Here is a 21,601-nt window from a genome sequence, read left to right as displayed (position 1 = left end):
GGAACCTCAGGAAATCCTGGTTGGAGCCTTTGGCTGTGTGCCTGGCACAGTGTGGGCTCCTGAGGCAGCTTCTCTGCTCTGAGGCTGGATAACAGGACTAAAATTTGGATGCTGTTGTTCTGGGCTTTGTTGCTTTCTGTAAGTAAATTTTATTAGTAGAGGGGTAGAATACGGGTAGAATAAATGCTCAGATTTTATGAGCATTTTATAATCAGTTCAACTCCTGTCCTGTTTTTACCCTCTTTTGTGGTGATGGCAATCTATGGTTACTTGGACATCAGCAGAGTTTTGTTTCTATTTTCACTTCAGTGGCTTAAGCCTATTTTCTGTTACAACAACAAAAATCTATTTGGGCTAGAGCAGAATAAACCCCCAAATTGCACTCAGTCTGAAAAAGAAAGGACTAATTTTGTTAAAGGAGAAAAACCGAGTCCATCCATGTTTGGTAAAGGTGTGGTAAAAATTCCCTAATAAACACCTATCAAGCATTCAGAAACTGGTAAGCAAAAAAATTGAATCTTTCTTTCAGCGTTTTGTGAAGGATGCTGGCAATGAGTGCAGTTACTGGAGAGAAAAAAAGGGATGTGATATGAAATTATGATATTTTATTGTCTTGATCTCCCTCAGTAAGGCCCATGGTTCATATTCTTCCTTTGACTCACAGATGTTTTCTTCTAACTCCTTGGTGTTTAGGCTGCCACACAAGACCTGCTAATTGAGCTGTGGCATTTCTTTTTCCTGAGTCACTTACAAAGCATTGCACAGGGTGGGCTCTGGCCTCTTTTTTTACAGCTGTGTTGACTTCACAGTGATTAATAGATACCGGTTTAAATGAAGGAAATTCAGCAGAAGTGTGCCTTGTATGTATTGTGTCTCTCAAAGTATATCTACATCCTAGAAAAGCCCTTTGCTCATCTCAGAACCAAAACCCGGTTGTTTTTCTGTTAGCTAGGCAGTGTTGAAATCTGGGAAGCATTTTCTCAGGACCTAGTGAATCTACATCCTAATGCACCCCTGTGGTAGTTGGATCCACAAAGGAACATGGAGACCTGCTCCTGCTCTTCAGAGGACTTGCTGGTTACATATAGATGTCTGTGTTCTTAAATCAAAGTAAACAGCAGTGTTGATACAGGCATGTAATCCACAGGTGCCTCTCAGATATTATAGCTGTGTTAAGATGATGAGAGATAAAGCCAAAAGTGGCCTCCTTGGAAGCTCCCCAGGCACCTGGTGTGTGGTCTCAGATGGGTCTGTAGTTACTGCAGCGAGACACAGCCCCAGCTCAGCAATGAAAGGAGACTGGAAGTTCCCATTTACCTGTCTTATCCCACTCTGGCTGCATGACAGGAGCTGAGGAGCACGAGGTGGCTGCAGTGGGACAGTGCTGACTGAGGAACTTGCCTCCTGCTCGGAAGCTCAGGAAATCCCAGAGCTGGAAGAATTTGGCTCCTCTAAGTCTGCTCTCTCTGTCCTCTCTAGCAGTATGCCCTGCAAAATGTTTCAGTTGTTCTATGAGAGAGCTGATGGAGAGGAGGAAAAAGAGGCTTTCTTGCATTTCCCTTTCTCTGTTTGACCCCCAGCAGCTGGAGGTGAATCTTGCCAGTGGCTGCTCCCAGAGGTGCCTGTCCCCTGTGAGGGGTGGCAGTGTGGGGCTCTGACTGACATTTCACAGAGGGGGTTTGACCAAGAGCTGTGTTATGAGCTGTTTGGAAGCTCCTGCCACTTTGAGTGGGCCTGAGGACATTTATGAGCAAGCTGTGAGTGGTGGTTGCTTCACCTATTAGGCTTTAATTCACCATCCCTGTGTAAGGCAGCATCTCTGTCCTGCTGTTTAATAGCAATACCCACTTTATTATGGGCAGACTTCACCTGATGAAGTTTTATTCTCTGCAAGGAAGAGTCATCTCTTGGTGGGGAGCCAAGCCCTGGGAGGATGCAGAGGGGGTTCCTTCAGGTTGCAGGAGCCTGGGGAGAAGCATCCTCAGCTGGTGGGTGCTTGTGTGGCTGCTGTCCCACCCCACAGGATGCTCTGTGTCAGGACAGGTTGGTGAGGTGGCTGCAGATCGCAGGATGCCCAGGGCAGGCTGCAGTGTTGGACTACAAAAGCACAGCAGGTCTGGTGGGGGAGCAGGAAGGACAGAGGAACAGTCCTTTGGGCAATAGTAACTTGGAAAAATTAACTCGCTTATGTCAAGGCTTCTGGATGTATAACTTAAAAAAAATACATACTTGTTGCAGTAAACTGTTCTCTTATCAGATGAGATTTAGGTGGATTTGGGGTTATTTTTGTTTCTTGGAGCTTGAGCAGTGAATTTGCAAGCATTTTCTGCAGAGAAAATGACAACAGTGTGTTAGGGATGCCAGAACTACGTACAGAAATGACCTTGCCAAATGCAACAGTGGTGCTGCCTCCTTGCTCTTACATGGGGCAAGAGATGGGGCTCTAGCTGTGGCAGCCCTGAAATTGTCACTTGTGCTTGTCACCAGCAAAGCCACCTCTCCAAACAGTGCGCTCCTCACAAAATCAACACTCATTCTCCCAGTCCTCAATCAGGCAACTGGCTGGAAATTTTGGACAGACTGTTTTATTTTTGAAAAGGGTGAAAATACTATTAAAACTGAAAGATAAAGATGTGGAGGAGAAGTTGGTTGGAGAGCAGGAGAAATTTAGTCAGGGGAGATGAGGCTCAGCCAAAAGCTTCCATTAGAGTTCCAAGATGAGAAGGGGTGAGAGAAATCTGCAGTTCATATCATAGCCTAGGGCAGGTTTTCCCAAGAGTTGAGTGCTGCCTGGGCTTTGGTAAGAATGGGATTGCTTCTCCCTGGCTCTCCAGCAGCCCTAGTGTGGTGGTCCTTTGGGATCTTGCTCCATTCTTCTTATTTTTGATACTGTCTCTTCTTCCTTTTCTTTTCCATTAAGTATGATGTCACAAATGACATCAGTCCAATAACTGCTTGTGGTTGTCATAGCCACAGTCTCTGACACCCAAACAAAGCAGCAGGAAACCAAAGCTATAATATTCAGATGCTGTAATACTCATCACATTCCTTTCAGTTAATAACTGCGTGGTTAGATATTTATTTTCCATTGGGGAAAAAAGGAGGAAGTGGGCTTAAAAACAAAAAATTGAGTCACTGAGGAGGAGGAAGGTGGTTTCCAACTCTATCTGACCAATGTAGCTGCACTTCTTTGTCCCAGTACTCTTCTCCTGAGGTTATATTGCTCGGGCCTCAACTGCTCAACTCCTTTCTGCAATTGTTCCCAGCACTTCAGACCTTATGGTGATGCTCCTCATGGACAAGGCAATGGGAGACATTCACTGCCTCAACACAAGCTGTGTCCCTGGGGCAAAGCCTCCCAAAGGCTGGCAGTGAGGGCCAGTGTCAGGCAGCTTTATCTGCTGGATGGCTGAGGCTGCTGTTGTTGTGGTGCATGGATAGAGTATAGGAGGGTATTTTCATATTTTGGGGGCATTAGATGTTATGGGGGAGTGGTTGTTTGCCATTCTTTGTTTTGCTTTGTTTCTTGAATCTGTGAAATAAGCTTTTCTGGTCGAGCAGCAGAGCTTGTTTGTCCCTGATTTAATCACTCCTTCAGTTTTGCACAGTTGGCCTAATAGTAGGAAGGTGCTTGCTACAAAAAATAATTCTGATCATGTAAAAAAAAAAATCCAGAAATAGATGAGCAGTATGGTATGAGCAGTGCATTTGCAAGACAAGCACTGGAGGTAGGTGGCTGGGGCTTGCTGGGAAGGAGCCACCTCAGCCCCTCACTGCTGCAGGCATGTGGGGACCAACCATCCGTGTGGCCCTCGCCAGAACATCTCCTTGCCCAGTGCCACCCCCTTTGTGCCCCCACAGGGACGTACTGACCCTGGGGACTCCAGCATGGCTTCCCCAGAATGTTTGGGCATGTGGTTCCTGGGCTGAGCCCAGGTAAGTCCCCAGGCCTGCCTGTGCTGGGAGCAGGCAGCAAGCACAGCGAGCAGAGCCTGGTCTGGATTCAGGCATTCGGTGCCGTGGCTCCTGCTGGTGCTTGCAGGGAGGTGCTCATTATATAATAGCTGGTGGTTGATTAATATGCTGTGAGTCAGAAGCGCCAGGGTATTTTAGCTTTCTCTAGTTGCTATGGAAACGTTATTTTAACAAATAGCTTTTTAATATTTAATTAAAACAGCTTTTGGCAAGCTGGAGTAAGACCTATTACAATTACTACTACAAAGGGTTAGCAGTGAAGTGTATTCCAGAGCCATGGTTTTTTTTTTTTCGGTTGAGCCTATGTCATGTGTCCCCCACTCTGATCTGTCAGCTTTAAACAATTAAAAAAAAAACCAAAGTAAAAAAATCACTAATTTATTGGTTGTGAGAGATGTATTCTTGTTCCTAAGACACAAAGTAAATGTAATGCAAATCTGCAGTTACTCTTCACAATTGAAGGTTGTCACTTCTTTCAATGTACAGTGCCAAGGCAGCCCTGTAAGGACGAAACAGTGTGATAGCATTTATTAATCAGTGCTGTATCACTGGTGTTCCTTCTACCTCTGCCTCCCGAATGAGATCATTCCTGTTTTGTTTGCTTCGTGTTCCCTCTGTGTCAGGTTGGATGCTTTTCCTTGCCAGCTTGTGGAGGAGGCTGGTGCTGTGTCCGGATCAGGCTCTGGACAGATTCCTAGTCTTTTTTTAGGTGAGCTCCTCTGCTCCCTGATACCAAACGATTCTGCAGCGGAGACAAATGAACAGAGAACTCAGTCTCCAGAGAAAAATAAATATTTAACAGCTCTTTGTAAATAACCTTTATTTATAGAACAGTTGCAGGTTCTATCATACTTGGTAAATGGGGATGCTTTTTATGCAAGAATTCTGCCTTGAGGGACTCAGTGGATGCTTAATGTCATCTGTGATATAATAATGAAATAAATGTGTTGCTCTCATGGGATTCCCTTCCAGCCCCTATTTCCTGTGATTAACTTTAGTATTGCACACTTTGTCTCTATTCACATCACATTCCTTAATATTATACTGAAACCTTATTTGGAAAGTAACACCTTTATTTCCTGAGGGGAGGGAAGGGTGTTGAGGGTTTTGACTTATGCAGATGGGTCTGAGGCTGTGTGTACCTCCATCAGTGTGGTGGCTGGCCCAGACCTGGGGATTCATGAGCTCAGCCTCTCACTCTTAGAGAAGAGAGTCTGGGATGGTGCTGTTACCTGGTTTTATAAATGAATGAAAGTAAACTGGAGAGATGGATTAGGATGTGTTTCACCCCAGCTGCCTGTAAGTTAAGCAGTTGTTCTGAGTAGCTGTCTTAACTACTTCCAGCATCAGTTGAAAAACTTCACCATTTCCAGAAATGTTTCACCGTGCTTTAGGACAGATGTTTGAGGCAGGACAGATGTTTGAGTCAGGTCACAGGCATAGCCCTCAGAATTGTCTATCTCCCCATTTAACTGAGAGCCATAAACTAGATGGGGAAAAAGTAGGCAAGAGGAATGCCACCCTGACCAAAGATGACCTATACCATTTCTGTAGGTGGTCCATAACAATGTTCCAGGCTGCAGGATGTCCTTGTTTGTCACACAGTGTCAGGTGGCCCTTCCAAAGCAGCACAGCTAATCTCTGCTACGTGTTGCTCACAGCTGGACATCTGGGATTTAATAGCTCAGAAGGATATGCAAAGCTAGTCCCCAGGCATGTAAACTAAGGTGCTAAAGATTTGTCTAAACTCTTCCAGCAAACCAGGAAGAGAATTAAGGCTTTTCTTCCTGTTACATTGAAGGTGTGTTGTCATGACCAAAATTAGAGTGATGATATTATTGCTGCAGTTATACACCAAAGAGTTTGGGTGTGTTAGGCAGTTCCTTAAAAAATCCTTCTGAGTTGCATCCCATACTTCTTGCTAAGTGCTTTGATGTCTTTTTAAATCCCTCTGCTAGCTGATGGCAACCTTATCAAATCCAAAAGTGATCCCAGGATATGGCAGGAGCTGTGATGGAAACAGGGTCTCTGGGTAGGTAGTGACAGCCACAGAGCAGCACATGCTTGCAGCCACCTGTTTCAGCTGCTGCTTCCTGAGAGGTCTGGGAAGAAATCCTTTTTATTTTCTACCACCGAGGACCTGGTACACTGCAAAAACCAAATTTTCATGTTTTCATAGCAAATGTGGGTCTCCACTGGGCTTGCAAGGCAGCAGCCAGGACAGGCTTTGCAGCAGGATGGTGGGAGGTCCTGCCATGCTGGAGGGGCAGCATGGGGTGGGGACAGGCAGTGGCTGTTGTGGGGGAAGCTGACAAGCAGATGGATGAAGCTGGCATTAGCAGTGGAGTGGAGGAGGTGAGTACTGCTATGTTAGCAGATGTGATCAGGCTATCTCAGAGGGACAAAGGGGACTGAGAGCTTTGAACCAAATGCCCTGACCAGAGGGAGCTTGTGGAACTGTTCCTTGGGAGGAGGTGGGAAGGGTTTGGTTGATGGTGATTCTTCTGAATATCAAAAGGCAGTGGTTAAGTAGCTGAAATAGAAATTCTTGCAAGAATGTACAGAAATAACATTTCTACCTGAAATTTTCATCATATGGCCCAGTTTTGCAGAGGATACAGAGAGAAGTGCTGCTGGATAGCAATCGTGCTTGGCTGCATGCTAGGAGAAATGCCCCCAGGTTATGGCTGATAGCAAAAATACTGACAGGGCAGCAGATGGGGGAGCCAGGAAGGTCAGGCCAGCTCTGCTGTCCCTGTCCCTGAGCAGAGGCATGCAGAGGTGAACAGTGGGCTGTTGGGGAGGGATGGCTGTGCCAGGAGTCTCTGTGGTGAGCAGCCTGGTGCTGAGTGATTTGGGGGAGTCCTTGATGGATAATGCTCCTGAGTGCTGTGATGGGTGGCAGGTCTGGTAAGCTGTTCCTAAGGAGGGAAATTGGGATCATCAGGAGGAGGAAAAGTAGGAGATGGGAGCCTGTATTTCTGTTTGGGTAGATGTGCACAGGAGTTGTATTGTGGTTTATGAGGGGAAATATATGCTCCACAGTGAACACAGACTGCTGTGAGAGAGTTTACCTGTCAGGTCCTCAGCTCAGCATCAGCTACTCAGCCTCCCTGTATGGGTGCAAAGTGTTATACAGATTTTCAATTTACAGTAATTTGGGACTTGCATGTAGTCTGGAGAGGTGTGACGTGCACTCAGGCAGGTCTGACTTTCCCACCCCTGAGGATAAGGGTGGATCCAAGGTGGCAGAAAGTCCTGTGTGGGAGCAAAGGGCACATCTTGGCCAGCTGGGTACTCATAGATGCTGCAGTAACAAGGACTCCCCCAAAATGCAGCCCAAGGCTTGTGGGGTTTTGCTTTGGGTTTTTTCTGGTGTGATCCATGTACACACCTTGCATTTCAAGTCTGTGATCTGTCACAAATCCCCATGTAACCAAGTATGGGATCTTCTCCCCTTATTTAAGCCCTCATCCCTTACACTTAAACCTAAACAAGGCTTTGCTAGCTTTCCTCTTCACTGCTCCCAGTGGATTTAAAAGGTGCACCACTACTTCCATGCCTGGCTGATAAGCAAGAACATCAAGGGATAGAATGGAGTTCAGTGAATTGGAAGGAGAGAGATTGGAAGTGACAAAAATTGCAGTAAACTTTCCTGGCACGTTCCATCTCCACCTGTTCCAGACCTTTCCTTTTTTTTTTTTTTTTTTTTTTTTTGCTACTATCAGTAGTTTTTGGTAGTGTTGTTTTCTCAGTGGCTTTTCACTCATGGAGATGTCTGTTGGAAATCAGGAGCCCATGGTCTTGATAGCAGGAGCACTTGGACCTGTGAGTCTGCTTGTGTATGGGAGAATGTACTCCTGTCTGCTAACAGCAAATGTGCAGGGGTATGGCATCACCAGGAGTGTAACACCAAACAGCTGTGATCTTTGTATGGGTAATTTGTGCTTAGTCCCAATTCCCCTGTTAGTGGCATTAGGGTAGATAGGCACTGAGCACAGTGGTGGTCTCTGCGTTGACTCAGTTTTCATTGTCAACATTAGTTATGACTCAGGTATAAACAATCTGGCACGTTTCCTGTCTGCACTTATCCAAGCACACTCTTCCTTGCGTGCCTCAAACCAGACTATCACTGTGTTTCCATACTCTGAAAGTCAGCCAGGCTTGCAACAGATGGATCAAACCTTGCTGTGCTTGGGGCAGCTGCTGTGAGTCTGTGTAGGGAAGGGCAATGCTCAGGAAGAGCACCTACTGGAGGAGGTGACTGTAGTAGGACAGGGAATGGACTTGTATTTATTGTCTTTGTTATTAATACTGGATTAAATGTGGTTTATGTTACTTACATTACATATGTAATTTTACCTAGTGAGTATATATTAGCTGTTTTATAATATGTGAATGCAAAGAGGGACTGGGTTGGTTTTGTTTTAGCTATTCCATAAAGCGTTGAGTGGATTCCCCACTTGGTGTGACCTTGCTGTCCTGTTCAGGAAATTTTCCTGTGTGACCATCCAGGATTTGCTTTGGCAGTTGCACCCACGGCACCTGAGCCAGGACCAAAGCCCTTTCACCACAGGTGGTTCCAGTGGGCCAAGGGGTGCCCTGCTTGCCACCCTACGCTCAGACAGTCAGACCAGGCTTCCTCACTAGCTCAGCCCAGGCTTTCCCATAGCAGAGTCTCAGATGTCTGGAATCTTAAAATAATCATGGTGCAATAACAGAATAACAGCTTGAACTGGTGCCTCTGGAGGTGGGACATCAAACAAATGAATCCTTGGGTTTTTACATCCCCACAATCTATGTGCATGAAAGTCTGGGCTTTTCCTGCTGAGTTTTTGGCTCCTGCACGCAGGTGCTCTGTGCCCTTTGTTGTGCAAAGAGCCATTGCCAGCTCTCACCTCGGGCTCCCTCCACCTGGAGCTCAAATCTGCAGCTCCACTGAATGTATTCCTCAGCATCTCCGATGGTTTTACCTTCAGTAAGAGAGCCCTCTGAGTGGCCATGCACAGGCCATCCCTCTGATACTGGAGGAGTGCAGAAGAGAAGCAGCTTTCTTCTTTGATCTTGCTACTGCTGGAGTCAGTAGCAAAATTTCTGAGGACTTCAGTGAGCCAGGATCAGCCTTCTAAAAATACTCCAAGGCACTAGGGGAAAGCACTTCTGAGTAGGTGAGAAGCAGCCCTTATGTGCCTATGGGGTGGAAGGGAGCACACCCTTATTAATAAGTGTTGCTTCTTTATGAATATGTTTCTTCTGGTGCATGTTATCAAAAGGAAATAAATCTCTGCAGTGGTAATGAACATGTAGGGCTGTCTGTGGCAACAGTAAGTTTTGATCTGTTACTGTAGAAATTCTGCCCCTTTTTTGTAAGAGAAGATCCAAAAAGCACCTTCCTTTGCTGCCTGTGAAAATCTGAAGGCTGTGCTTTGTCCATGTCATGAGGGTCTCTGAGCATCTCTTTCCATCAGAGTCTGGATGAGTAACTGTGTCATTTGGACAAACTCCTGATGCATACAGTAGTCTTGTGCTAGCCTTGACTGCCAGAGGTGGCAGTGAAATCAGAGGTACACCCTGTGTGTTAAAAGCAGTGTAAACCTTCCAGAGCCTGCCATTACTTTCATCACCCTTGGGCATTCCTCAGAGTGGTTTCGAGCATAGGAAGGAGACAGGGTAGGCTGGGGGTCAGGTCTGCATCCCCTGGCATGTGATATGATATGCCACCCTGGTGGTAGCATTGGCAAGCACGAGGGGATGGCTGTGCTCATCTCCTTTCCCAGCAGAGAACAGCTCCAGTGTGTCCTTTAAGCCTGAAGCTAACCAGGAAAAAAAAGAAACAACCCTGTGCTCAGCCCCTGAGATGGCCCCAGCAGCACTCTGCAGTTGTGATATATCTGGTACAAACGAAGCTTTGCACACAGGGACAGGATAAATGGAGAGAAGGGAGATGGTGACCTCCAAAAAGCTGCAGTGGTGGCAGAGGGAAAGGAAGCAGTGATTTAGCTCCTCTTGGTAGAGGGGTAAGTGACTCCAGAGAGCATTTATGTAGCAAAACAAGTAGAAGCTATTTTGAGGGTTTCATAAGCTAGTTGCAAAAGTAATAAACATGAAAAATCTCATTTATAAGGGTTGAGAGTTTCAAGGTTGCATCTCTCAGCAGCATCCCAGGGTTAGGAGAGCCATGTGATCGTTCCAGTATCTTAGTTTGCTTCAAGCTCATGGAGGCTTGGTTTCATACCTAACACCTCCCCCTTCTTGTGCTTCCATGCTCTCCTTGCTCAAAAGTGCTGAGTCTGTGAGAGGAGGCTTATTGTGCCACTGCCAGTGACTGGAGCTTCCCATTTAGCAAATATGAAATAAAAAATAAAAATAACATGCAACAAAGCAACTGGTAGGTATAACTGGTGAATTACCCCTGCAAATCACAGTCCCTGTTTCTGACACCTGGCTTCTGCAACAGATCACTTGCCTGCCAGCAAATACTAGTGATGCCCATCAGGTGTCTGAGGCTAGGCATGGACAGATACCTGGTAACTGTGGCTTCTCTTCCTCAGTCTGTGTCCTGTGCTCTGGCATGTGTCAGGGGATTGGAGCACTGGGCTCAGGTGTTGTGTGCTATTCCCTGGCTGCTGAAACACACCAGTAAACTTAGTGGTGGTAACATCATCATCATGAGCATCAACAGCACAACTCTGCAATTTTCCAGAAGTTGTTCCTTACAGGACCCCTTCTCAAGCCCCTGAGCACTAAGATCATGTTACACAAACTGGCTGCTGACCAAATGTCTCCTTTAACACGTGCTGCTCTTTTGTATTGCTTTCAAATGTAGAAATTTTGCAAGAAATGAAATTTCAAATGCATTATCTCTTGCTCCATGCAGTGCAGGTTTGTGGCCTCAGCTGGTCCTGGTGTAGTGTCTGCTCAGGTGGAGGCTCCTGAGCTGTTTATTGAGTGTGCTCACACTTTGTGTCATCTCCACTACTGTGGAGCACCAGGTCTCTTTCCAGGAGAAACCACCCTCTTCTGTGCAGCCTCCTTGGTTGCTGTTGGTTTACTTTCCAGAGGACTCTAGCAGGATTAAGCTTGGCAGCACTCTGTGCCTCTGCTTTTCCTCAAACACTCAGCCTTGAGAGCTCTGAAAGGCAGAACAACCCTGGGTCACCTCACAGGAAACCAAGATATTCAAAGAGTTCAAGTAATTAGCTGCACTTTCCTTCTTAGATACTCCCAAATCTGTTTGAGCCAAGGAACCAGCTGTCCAGTTTGCTGGCCAAGACATTCTGTAAAGATCTCAATGTATGTCCTGGGGCTTTCTCTGGTTCTTCCTGCTGGTGGGAGCCTCAGCTGGGATGGCAGAACGGACCCAGATAATGTTGGAGATTTGAGAATGGAACACAAAGGAAATTTAGGTTGTGTCTGCTTTACAAAGGCTGGATTTTATTCCAGGCAATTGGAAGCTGTGGGTGGGAAGGCTTTGTATTCCTTTGAGTGAATTTGGTGAGTTGTTTTTTTTTTTCCACTTGATCAAAAAGGTGGCTAACAGCATGACTAGATTCATGCATGCTGCCAGTCTGTGCATCCTTCCCTGAGTGGGTTACTGAGAGTGCCTGGTGTTCCTCTGCTGCCCCTTATCCCCTTCTCCAAGACCCTTCTCATCAGAGGTTGGGTGCCACATTGCTCTGTGCACCTTCAGCATAGCAGCAACCAACCCAAGTGTTCCATTGGAGGTCCAGGAGGGTGGTCCTCCCTTTGCAAGGTTGGTGACATTCTGGTGGCTACCACTTGTCTCTGCCCTCTGCAGGGTACAGGCATGCTCAGCTCATTGCCTGAAGGGTTTGAGCAAAATCTGGTTGGCTGCATGAGTTGAAATTTGTTCAGTTTATCCCTAAAACAAATTTGCCTGCATGAGGCTATTGTCAGAGACAGTAATGCTTGGTGTTGCTTGTTGCTCCTGAGCCACTAATTGTAGAACATGTAGCTTGTTGCTCAAAATTGCTATTTTTACCATAGCGTTAGCATGTTTTACCATAACATTAGAGCTTTGAAGTATATTGACTGGTGAAGACGGCAATATTAAACACCCTTTTTATTTTACCTGCAAAGCAATTTACATCTAGTAGTCCTCCTGACTCCCATATTAGCAGGGACATAGTGTGTAAACTCTTTGGGACAAGGAGTAGGGCTTGTTTGGATTTGTAGCAGTGGTATTGTGGTTTAGAGAAAAACTGTTGATCTGGGTAAACCTTCTTGCCATAGAAATCCTGCCTAGGAACACACAGAGAAGTGACTTTGCATGAATAACTCAAAAATGCTGGAGAAGGTATTAGGATTGAGATGATTTAGTGCAGTCAAAGTGTATCTTGTTTTTCTCTAATTTATGTAAAGCAGTTTTATCTTGTCTTGGGGTATGTGTGTGTTCTTTTCTTGTTTAAAGTTCCAGAAATCTACATGGGAGATCTTCAATTTGAATGAATATTGTGTGAAGGCATTTCTGAGTTAAGATGTAACTTGAAGCATAAGAAAAAGGTTTTCTTAACTTGCTGTAGTAAATTATATTTGAACCAGTGTTGCATGTCATTAAATGTATGGTGCATCCCATCTGACAGATGTGCCAAAAAGGACTCTGAGATAATGTGACCAAAATGTCATGCAGTAACGATAGTCACATAAAAGAGTAATTTCCTGGAATATAATCCTCAGGGATTGTAAAATTAAATTTGAAAATGTATCCCTATTTCTATCTTGCCCTTTGTAAAGTCAAAACACTGGAATTTGTTAACTCCTTGGTGGTTCTTACATCAGCTTGTGAAGATTAAGCTTCTTGTTGGGTTTCCTTTTCCTACCCCAGCTTCACATGCCCAGGAGAAAGTGAATCCCTGCAGCATCCATGGTAGCACACACTTGTACTGCACGTGATGGAGGTTCCCCATAGACATATGGATGTTTTCAGTTTTGTTCTTCAGGTCTGCCATATGTTCTTCAAGTCTTCAGGTTTCCTGAAACAGTGACCATCTGGGGTAATACCACTGCTGCCTATCAATGGGCAGAATCTGGGCTTGTTCTGGGTTTATTTAGGGTATGTGCAACTAGAAGGCATTGCATGTAGCTAAGTGTGTAAGGAACTGGCGATGGCACTAATGGTGATGTTCTCCAGGGATCCTTTACACCTTTAGAGAATTTATGATCAAATCATGGCAATCTATCCTAAAACTGTGGTAATTCAACTTCAGAGATTACTGAGGTTGTAGGGTATGGTTCTCTGAGTTAGTTTCCAAACCTGTCTGTCTCTAATCTGTGTTTTAAACATTGAGTTCAGCTTCTAACTAATCTTCTTGAACTTCCACTGTGTTAGCCAAGCAGCTAACTGGGAACTCTTGCAGGCTCTTAGTTTGCACAGTGCTTATTGAATTAGATTGGAAAAGCATTGTGGAATTTGAAAGAAAAGCAGAATGTGGAATCGTGATCTTTCCTTTTTATGTAGACTTTTTGAAGGAGGAAGACTGTGGTGTCTTTGTCCATGTGAATCATCAAGTGACTAACAAAAGTACAGGAAAAAATGTGTTTCATCATTGCTGCCTTGACCAGGATTCTGAATTGAGATGGGCAGACCTGGAGGTTGGGCTAAAAACTGGGCAGGAGTGAGGGTCAGTGCTGTTCCTGTGCATTTGGCATGGGAGAAGAAAGCCTGGAGTCCCTGAGCAGGGCTCTGCTGGTAGAGGGGAGCTGCCCCTGCCCAGTGGGATTCAAGACCAGCAGGGCTGCTCTTTTGGCCATTTGAGCTAAACTCCGAAGGACTTCGCAAGGCTGAGGGCAAAGTTGTTTCTTCTTCATTTTCCTCTTCCCTTCCTCTCCAAGTCCTTACAGCCCTTTGTTGCTGATGATTTCTTTCTCTCTCCCTTCTAAGCAACCCCAAAATCAGTAGAAGTGCAACCCAACATCTGCTGTTTCCATCACCTGCTTACAAATTGCCTTTCCCTTCAGGAAAACCCATCAAAATACCCATGTGCATGCATATACACAGAACAAACTTACAGTCCCACCAGGATAAGTGTTGTCTTAAAATCACACATATAACATCATCAGAGCTCTGGTTTAAGCAGGGAAGGTGGAAAATGCCCTGCTGACCTAATGCCCATTAAAAAAAATATCTGTACCTAGTGTCAATGGGCTGCTTTCTTCTTTCCCTTTATTTCCTTTTCTTATCGTTACTGTGCTTTCTCTTCAGAAGAAGTTCAGTGCTGCATTAAAGGGATTATAGGTTCTTTTCATCTTATCATCTTACCTCTTTTTCCCCCCCAATTTTATACTTCTTCCCAGCAAGCCTCAGGGGTTTTTTTGTTTGTTTTTTGGGGGGGGGTTTATTTGCTTTTTTTTTTTTTTTTTTTTTTTTTTTTTTTTTTTTTCCCTTTTAAGACAATTGATTTATAGCTCTTCTACATGCTGGAAAAGATTGACCTGCTACTGAGCATCTTCAGACAGCCCTTCTTATGAGTCACTTGGGACTGAAAGCAAGCAGAGGGACAGGTTGAAAGGTGTTTCCTTCCTGATGCTATTTACACTCTAAGGAAACAGCAATGCCATGTGCTGGTTTTATATAGCTGGATGCACATTGTGTGTATGTGTGTACCTGCATCTTGAAATGGGGCTGTCCAAGGAAAAAAGACTTTTTTTTTCCCTCCTTCACCAACACCCTCTTGATTTCTCCAAATCTGAATTAAATCTGAGTGCACTTTTTTCTTCACTCTTTCTCTCATCCTGTGCTTTTTATGAACTTTTGCTGTGCAGTTTTGTTTTCACAAGTTTCAGGCTATGCTTTGTGTCCTATGAAACATGAGGTGTGGATTCCATCCAGAAACATTTCAGTGGGGCATATAATTTGTGGTTCTCTTCCTTTGCTGCCCTGGTCTCTGTGTGCATGTCTGTGGCAAGGGACATGAGGAGGGCAGCAGTGCTCAGCTACCACACAAGAATGAGCAAGGAAAGATGCCTTTCACCTCACTTCTGTTCAGTGCAAATTTGATGGACCATGGATGGTCTTTTATTGTTCAGCATCTAAAGCCTGAAAAGATATTTCAGGGCAGTCTGGACAGGGTTGCCTTTTTTTTTCCCCCTCCAGTTCCTGCCATCTTGATACCAACACTAAATTGTTTCATCTTCAAAGCAACAAACCTGACGTGCCAGGATAGTTGTTCTTCATCCTTTCTAAAGGATGAATCAGCCAGCACTGAAATTCCTCAGACACCTCTTCTGCTTTCATGTGTTGGTTTCAAATCACTGACCTCAGCAGCTGGGCTGATTTATTCCACAAAAGGAGGAAAATCTGTCTATTCTTGTTTGAATTCAGTTTTAAAAGAACAAGATCTAGAATTAAAAGCAAATTATGAGAAAAAACAGGCCCTTTAAAAATTTTCTTTCCTGTACCTAATATTAAGGCTGTTTTCTCACTTGCTCATACAACAGCTAAGGCCAAGTTCCATGGACATTGCCCTTGATGTCTTTTAGTTAGTGTCACCTTTCATCATTAGGGAACAGCCAGAGATGCCACGTTTGAATCTTGGCAAGTGACAAATGAGACCAATAAAGATTTACACACTGTCCCTGCTCTGAAGATGAATCAAATGTGGGGTTAACCCATCCTGTCTCGTTTTTCCTTCTCCTTCTTGTCTGGGGGTGGTTTGGATGGAATTAACTGATGTGAACTGCCAATATTTGGAGAGGAGGGGTTTGAGAGCCGATTTCAGCAGCCGGATCCAATTTCTCAGCAGTGTTGTGTACAACTGGCCTGTGTTTCATCATATTCACTTTATTAAAATAAGTGTTACAAGAGGACTGCTCAGTGAAAGAGTGAGGATTTTCCATTGCAGGCTCTGCAGTCCCTTCCTGCTTCCTGGCTTTCTTTCCTCCTCTTGCAGTACCACACATGGGATAACTCTGCTTTAGAAATTATCTTTTTTTCAAAAAGGCAGCAGAGGCCCATGGCTTGCATGAGCAGGATGGGATTTTAAGGATTTCTTGTTTGTTCCCTTTCTCTCCTCTCTGATTTTTACCCTTTAATTTACTATTGTGAGTCCACACGACATACCAGGGAAACAAAATTAATTGGGTCACATACAGCCCAACTCCCTTCCCAGCCCAACTCTGGAGCATTTCTAGAGACCACACAAGCCAGGAGCTCTGTGAACAGTTTGTCTGGTTTCTTCTGCCTAAGCTGAGAACGTTTTGGTGAGGATAGAGAAGATGAAAGGTGTTGGAGGAGAAGCAGATCACTTCCACAAGGCAAAGAAATCATGAAGTGAAGAGGAACTTTGGGGAGAAAAGACAAAAGTAATTCAGTAATTAATTTTTTTTTTTCTTGGGCTCCTCTTTCAGGTGACAAGCATGCAGTAAGTCTTGACCTAGTTCCCTGAATATCACAAAAGTCTTGAGGAAGGAGTTGCTTCAGCAAATGTTCATGGGGAAGTGTTTCCCTGCCAGAGGCATCTGATCTGCTGGAAATTGAGCTCTCCACATTAAGTGTCTGTTTTGTCAATGTTTTTGTTAGGAAAGAGGTCTGAAACCCAGGCTAGATATGAGAGGTCATGGCTGATGAATGCTCCTCTGAGATCTGGTTTCAAGTCTCTGCCAGCCCCAGCCTTACTTATGGCACTATTGTTTGTCCCCTTCCCTGCATCTTATTTGGATTTTGGGGTCAGGTCACTTGAAATAATAGCATCAGCTCTTGCTGTGGGACATGGTTTTTCCTAAACTTCAGAAACTGCTGTGTAATTAAATTTTCACATAAAGCTTCAGGGGAAATAACCCAGGACACTCCAGTGTGAGTTGTCACAGTGCTTAAGGCATCCTTGCAGGTGATAAGACAGGGAGGGAGTGCTTCTGAGATGAGGTGGAGGGGATGAAATCCTGAGGAGCTTGTGGGTCAGTTTTGGATTACCTGTAGTTACACAAGAGGTTTGGCTACGTGGCTAACTTGAGGACTAGCAAAAGACAAGATCTTGGCTCCCACATGTGTGGGGATGCTGAATTGCTGAAGTATTCATCAAAGAGCATGGGCAGGGATTGTGTTTAGAAGGAAAATGTGTGGTTGCAGGGAAAAGCTTGGCAGCCCTGCTGTTTTCCAGTTGGTCCTAGCAGAACATCAGGGAGCTCATGGGTGCCCTGCCTGCCCTCCACTCTGGCCAGGCTGCCCACAGCAGTGGCAGGTCTGTCTGTCCTCCAGAAGGAGATGCCCTCAGTGAGCATCCTGCTGTTGCATGTGGAGACAATCTGAGTTGCCTTAATTCCACTCCCTTCTGTGTGGAGAGTGATTTGGGGGCTACAAAGGTAATATTCCATGCTGTTTAGGAAACAAAATACATTGATAGGGCTTTACAAAGCAAGCAAACCAGCCAACCTGGAAATGATGGAGCAGCAGGTTACAGCTGGGGCTAAGCCACGTTTAGCAGTGAGGCTGTGGAAGTGCTGCCTTTCCCCAGGTGCATTTGGTTCCCAGGAGTGCCAGGATTGCCAGGATGGCAGCAGCAGCCAGGGTTTTGTAGCAGCTCCTTCCCTGCCCTCCTCTCCTGTGCAGCAAAGTCTGTGGAGAAAAGCAGGCTTGGTGCTGTGGGTTGCCATGGAAAGAGCTGCCACGTCGCACAGAGTTCGTGCTGGAGTGTTTGGTGGTTGTTTCTTTTCAAGAGAAGAATGTTCACCAACATTATAAAACCAGGTGACCATCTAAATTAATGCAAGCTGGTCACAGAATCAGGGTCTTTTGAAATTATATCATTAAGGGTTTTTTCTGTTTGTTTTTTTGCCTTCCCTTGGAAGGAGCATGCATATTTTGGCCAATAAATACTGAATATTAGTGTCACACTGGATTTTGGTGACTGGATGGTTGGAGCCTGTTTTGCAGCTCTGAGGAAAGAGCAGGAAGGAGGAAGGTTTGCTAGAGACAGTGGGGAGTGAGCATAAGTCCTGGGCACGCTGCTGCAGGCCTGGTCCTGGCATCCCAGAAACAGGAGGAGAAGAAACTGAATTGAAAAAAATTATTTTAAAAAATACTTAAATATCCTTCAGTGCAAAACTGTTTTATGGAGCAGTTCTCCTCTTTTTCTGCATTTCTCAAGTATTGCTCAAGCATCATTGTTAGGGTTTCTTCATCTGGAGGAGCTATGAGGTCGCCCTCGGGGAAATCCAAGCACCAGGGAGACAGAGAGGCTGATGCCTGCGCTGACTCCGGCTCGGAGCCAGAGCTGGGAGCAGTGACTATGCTGAGATTAAAACGTGTGGGAGGAGATGGGAGGAGGCAACTGCCAAGTACTTTGTCACACCTCGGTGTTCTGAGGGCAAACCCTTCCACTGGTTAGAAATAAATGAATGGGAGATTTAGCCATTTCTTCTCTTGTTGTTTTCCTTGGCATTTTATTCCTCAATATAGTAATAATTTCTCCATGTGAAACATGGTTCCTTTTGTGGCTCGGGATTATAAGGAGTGTTTTGTGCCAAAGCATCTAGGCTATGGATGGTCCAGATCAAACTCAGTTACGAAAGTAGGAACTGGTTTGATCAATATCTCTTGATGCTTAAAATGAGACGTAGAAGAAAGAAAACATGTCCTTCTTTGTATCGTGTACTGTGGAAAAAGTCTTCAAAGGCGTGGATTGTGTTTATCTCATTGTATTTACAACTGTGTCAATTCATACTATTTTTAATGCATATCAGGTCTTACTTCCAAAGATCCTTTTCATCCTCTTTCACTGTATGTTTCCAGAAGAAATCTGGCTCATTTGAATTGAGATATTGAAGAGTTTGTGAATGATTCAGTAATCATTTTCTCTCTGTATTTCTGGAGTGAAATTAAAATGCAGAGACACTAGCATCCTGCTAAATCCCACTTTTTTAGAGCAGCTATAGTGGTGGGGATGTGTTCATCCTCTGTCCCCTACATCCCATGTTGGCATCCTTTCCCAGAGCTCCAAGGTGCTGACAGCTCCTGTCCTTGCCTAGGGATTCTCATTTCAAGGGCCAGTTGAGGGAAAGGTGGGACAGGCTGGATTCAGAGCTGCTGCATTGGAAAATAAAAGTTACATATCCATGCACACACACACAGGGTGGCAGATCAAACTCAGAGAAATGGTGCACAAAGAAATCACATGTTGTTAGAGGAGATCAGATCAGTCTGCCAAGTTTCAGGCCTCTTGAAGACAAGAATATATCTGGAAGTTGGAGAACCTTATATTCAGGTGGAAAATGTTGTGTAGAGAGACTGAGGGCAGAGCTCTGGCATTCATTCAGACTCATCCCTGCAAGTCTGGGTAGAATTCACCAGAATTAAAGGCTCCCAAAAGCAGCGACTGCTCCCGTCTCTGCTGGCCTGCAGCACTTGACAGGGGCAGAAGAATCTCATGCTGGGGAGGGGGACAGTGTTTGGGTTTGTGGGTTGCAGTCACTGGGGGAGTGTTTCCAGCCCAGCTATGGAAACCCAGCTCTGTGTGACAAGGGGGAAGGATTGCATTATGTGCTCAACTTCTGGCACGGACAAAGGTCCTTTGTGGCCATGCCAAATTCTCCCGGCAGCAAAACTGTTACTGTGCACAGAGGGCAGTGGCTCTGCCCTGTGACAAATTGCAGCAGCCACGGGTGCTGCAGGGAGGAAGAGGAAGCTCATTTGATCCCGTGATCTCCCGGGAAAATGGCGCTTTGTGCCTGCCTGATAGGTGCCTATAGGGACACTTAAACTGTTCATACCCACCCGAAACCTCAGCATCCTGTGTGGCAAGACAGGCCTTTTCCCCATAAGTAAGCACACTTTTGAAAGGCTTTCTAACTCTGTGGGTTTTGTTCGGCTTTTGGGGGAGTTTAATTAAAAATTATATTTATAATCAGTGATTTTCCTAAGGAAAATAAATATTTGATTGGGAGCGTATTTGTTGGACGACTGAAGAAATTAGAATAGTGTCACTTGGTGAATAACTTCAAACAGCTTTTAATTTCACATTTCATAGGGTGTAGACATCTGAAACATCAGTGATGCTTCAGCTGGTTTCTGATGGCAGACAGGAGTTGGTGTCTTGATCTTGCACTAGATGCCTCAAATGCCCAGTAAGCTGAGGAAAGTGTTATGTAATCTGCAGTGAAGGGAAAGCATGCAAATGTTTCAAAAGGATCTTGCTGGACTTGTTATTTATTGTCTCTCAGCCTCTTCTGTGGAACATGTGGTAGGTTCTCTGTCACACAGTTACACAAGGGTTACACTCAAAGTGTTTTGTATGCGTATGAGGACTGAGTGCTTAATAAAAGAAGGAGAAACAATGAAATACATTTTGAAAACAAAGTGGTGAGATAAAAATTGAAGGTAATAAGGGGGAAATTATGTGTAGGGGTGATCTGAGTGGGAATTTACAGCAGATGCAGTAAAACAACAAGTACAGGCACAGCATGTGATTAAAAGGACAGAAAGTAGTATAACTAAGCATCTTTTAGATGGTCGCTTTTTCAGCATTTGACCTCAGATCTGACTGAGGAACTGACCAAGGAATAATGTCATAAATGTCATTCATGCTAGGAGTGCTCAGCTTGTATCACCAACAAACAGAAAAAAATATATGCACTTGACTGAAAATGGTGTGGGTCAACTCATCCAGAGAGAGAGAAAGGAACAGGTGTATTGATGGTGCCCACAGACTTTGTGTGAGATGAGAAGATCTCCATCACATGGGAACCCTCCCTAAAATACTTGTTTTTTCCAGAATTTTGGGAAAAAGTGTAAAGGGGAAGAGTTCTTGAACTTTAGGAGTCAAGCAGAGGAAGAGCAGGAGGAGTTGGTGTGGTTTGCTAGCGAAATGCTTTGCAGCAGCTGCAGAGGAAGGTAGCTTTTATTCTGTGTAAGGACAGGGGGAGGTTTAGCAACCTTGGTGGAGAAACTTCTCTCTTGTATATGTGCACCTGGCCCAATGAGTGATTTCTGAGAGAAGGCAGAAGAGTTCAGACCTTTTATCTTCAGACTTTTGCTTCCTCCCATGAGCCTCCTGGTGAAAGTTGTGGTGGTTTTGTGACTTTGGTACTTTTTTGCTGGGACCTAATCTAAGAATATCAGCTGCTTTTGCAGGGGATGTTAAATGTTTTCCACTCGTGAGCTGGGAGGGTAACCTGAATTTACTGAAGATTGGAGCAGTAACCAAAAACCTCAATGCAGTTTCCAGCCCTGTGGAAGACCTTGGGTAAGGCATGATTTTTGCACTCTGATACCCAGTTTTGGTGGCAGCAAGCTGTAAATTGACTTGGCCATTTAGCAAAGCCTCTGCCATGTTCTCTTAATGCCTTAATTGCCAATTTGAGCAATGGGAATAATAGCAGTGCCTTAACTCACAAGCCTGCTGTGAGGATGGGTATCTTAACAGCTGTAAAGCCTCCAAATATTGGACCAGTAGGATCCTCTGATCACTGTAGGTCTTTAACTATCTAAGGCAGACTCCTACATGGGGGGAAAGGACCTGAAAAAGATACTTGTTTCACATGGTGGGTAGAAGTCATGTCACTGCTTTTAGAGAAGAAAAGCCTCTAAATGTGGAACTTAAGTTTTTCACCAGGCCACTTTTAAAGCAGCTTTTTCTTTAAGCAAGCAGAGCACAACAAAAGGTAATGTAAAATG

At 44.8% G+C, this 21,601-nt stretch overlaps 1 protein-coding gene across 12 annotated transcripts in view; it reads left to right on the top strand.

Annotated features, from left to right (window-relative positions):
- The window catches only part of ZHX2 (zinc fingers and homeoboxes 2), a 74,972-nt gene that overhangs the window by 33,771 nt on the left and 19,600 nt on the right, over positions 1-21,601 (top strand). The gene's annotated exons all lie outside the window — the stretch shown is intronic.

Source organism: Lonchura striata, chromosome 1 (assembly GCF_046129695.1).
Source record: "Lonchura striata isolate bLonStr1 chromosome 1, bLonStr1.mat, whole genome shotgun sequence".
NCBI classification, from domain to species: Eukaryota; Metazoa; Chordata; class Aves; order Passeriformes; family Estrildidae; genus Lonchura; species Lonchura striata.
The sequence above is the reverse complement of the archived record's forward strand: the minus strand, read 5'-3'. Positions and strand labels throughout refer to the sequence as shown.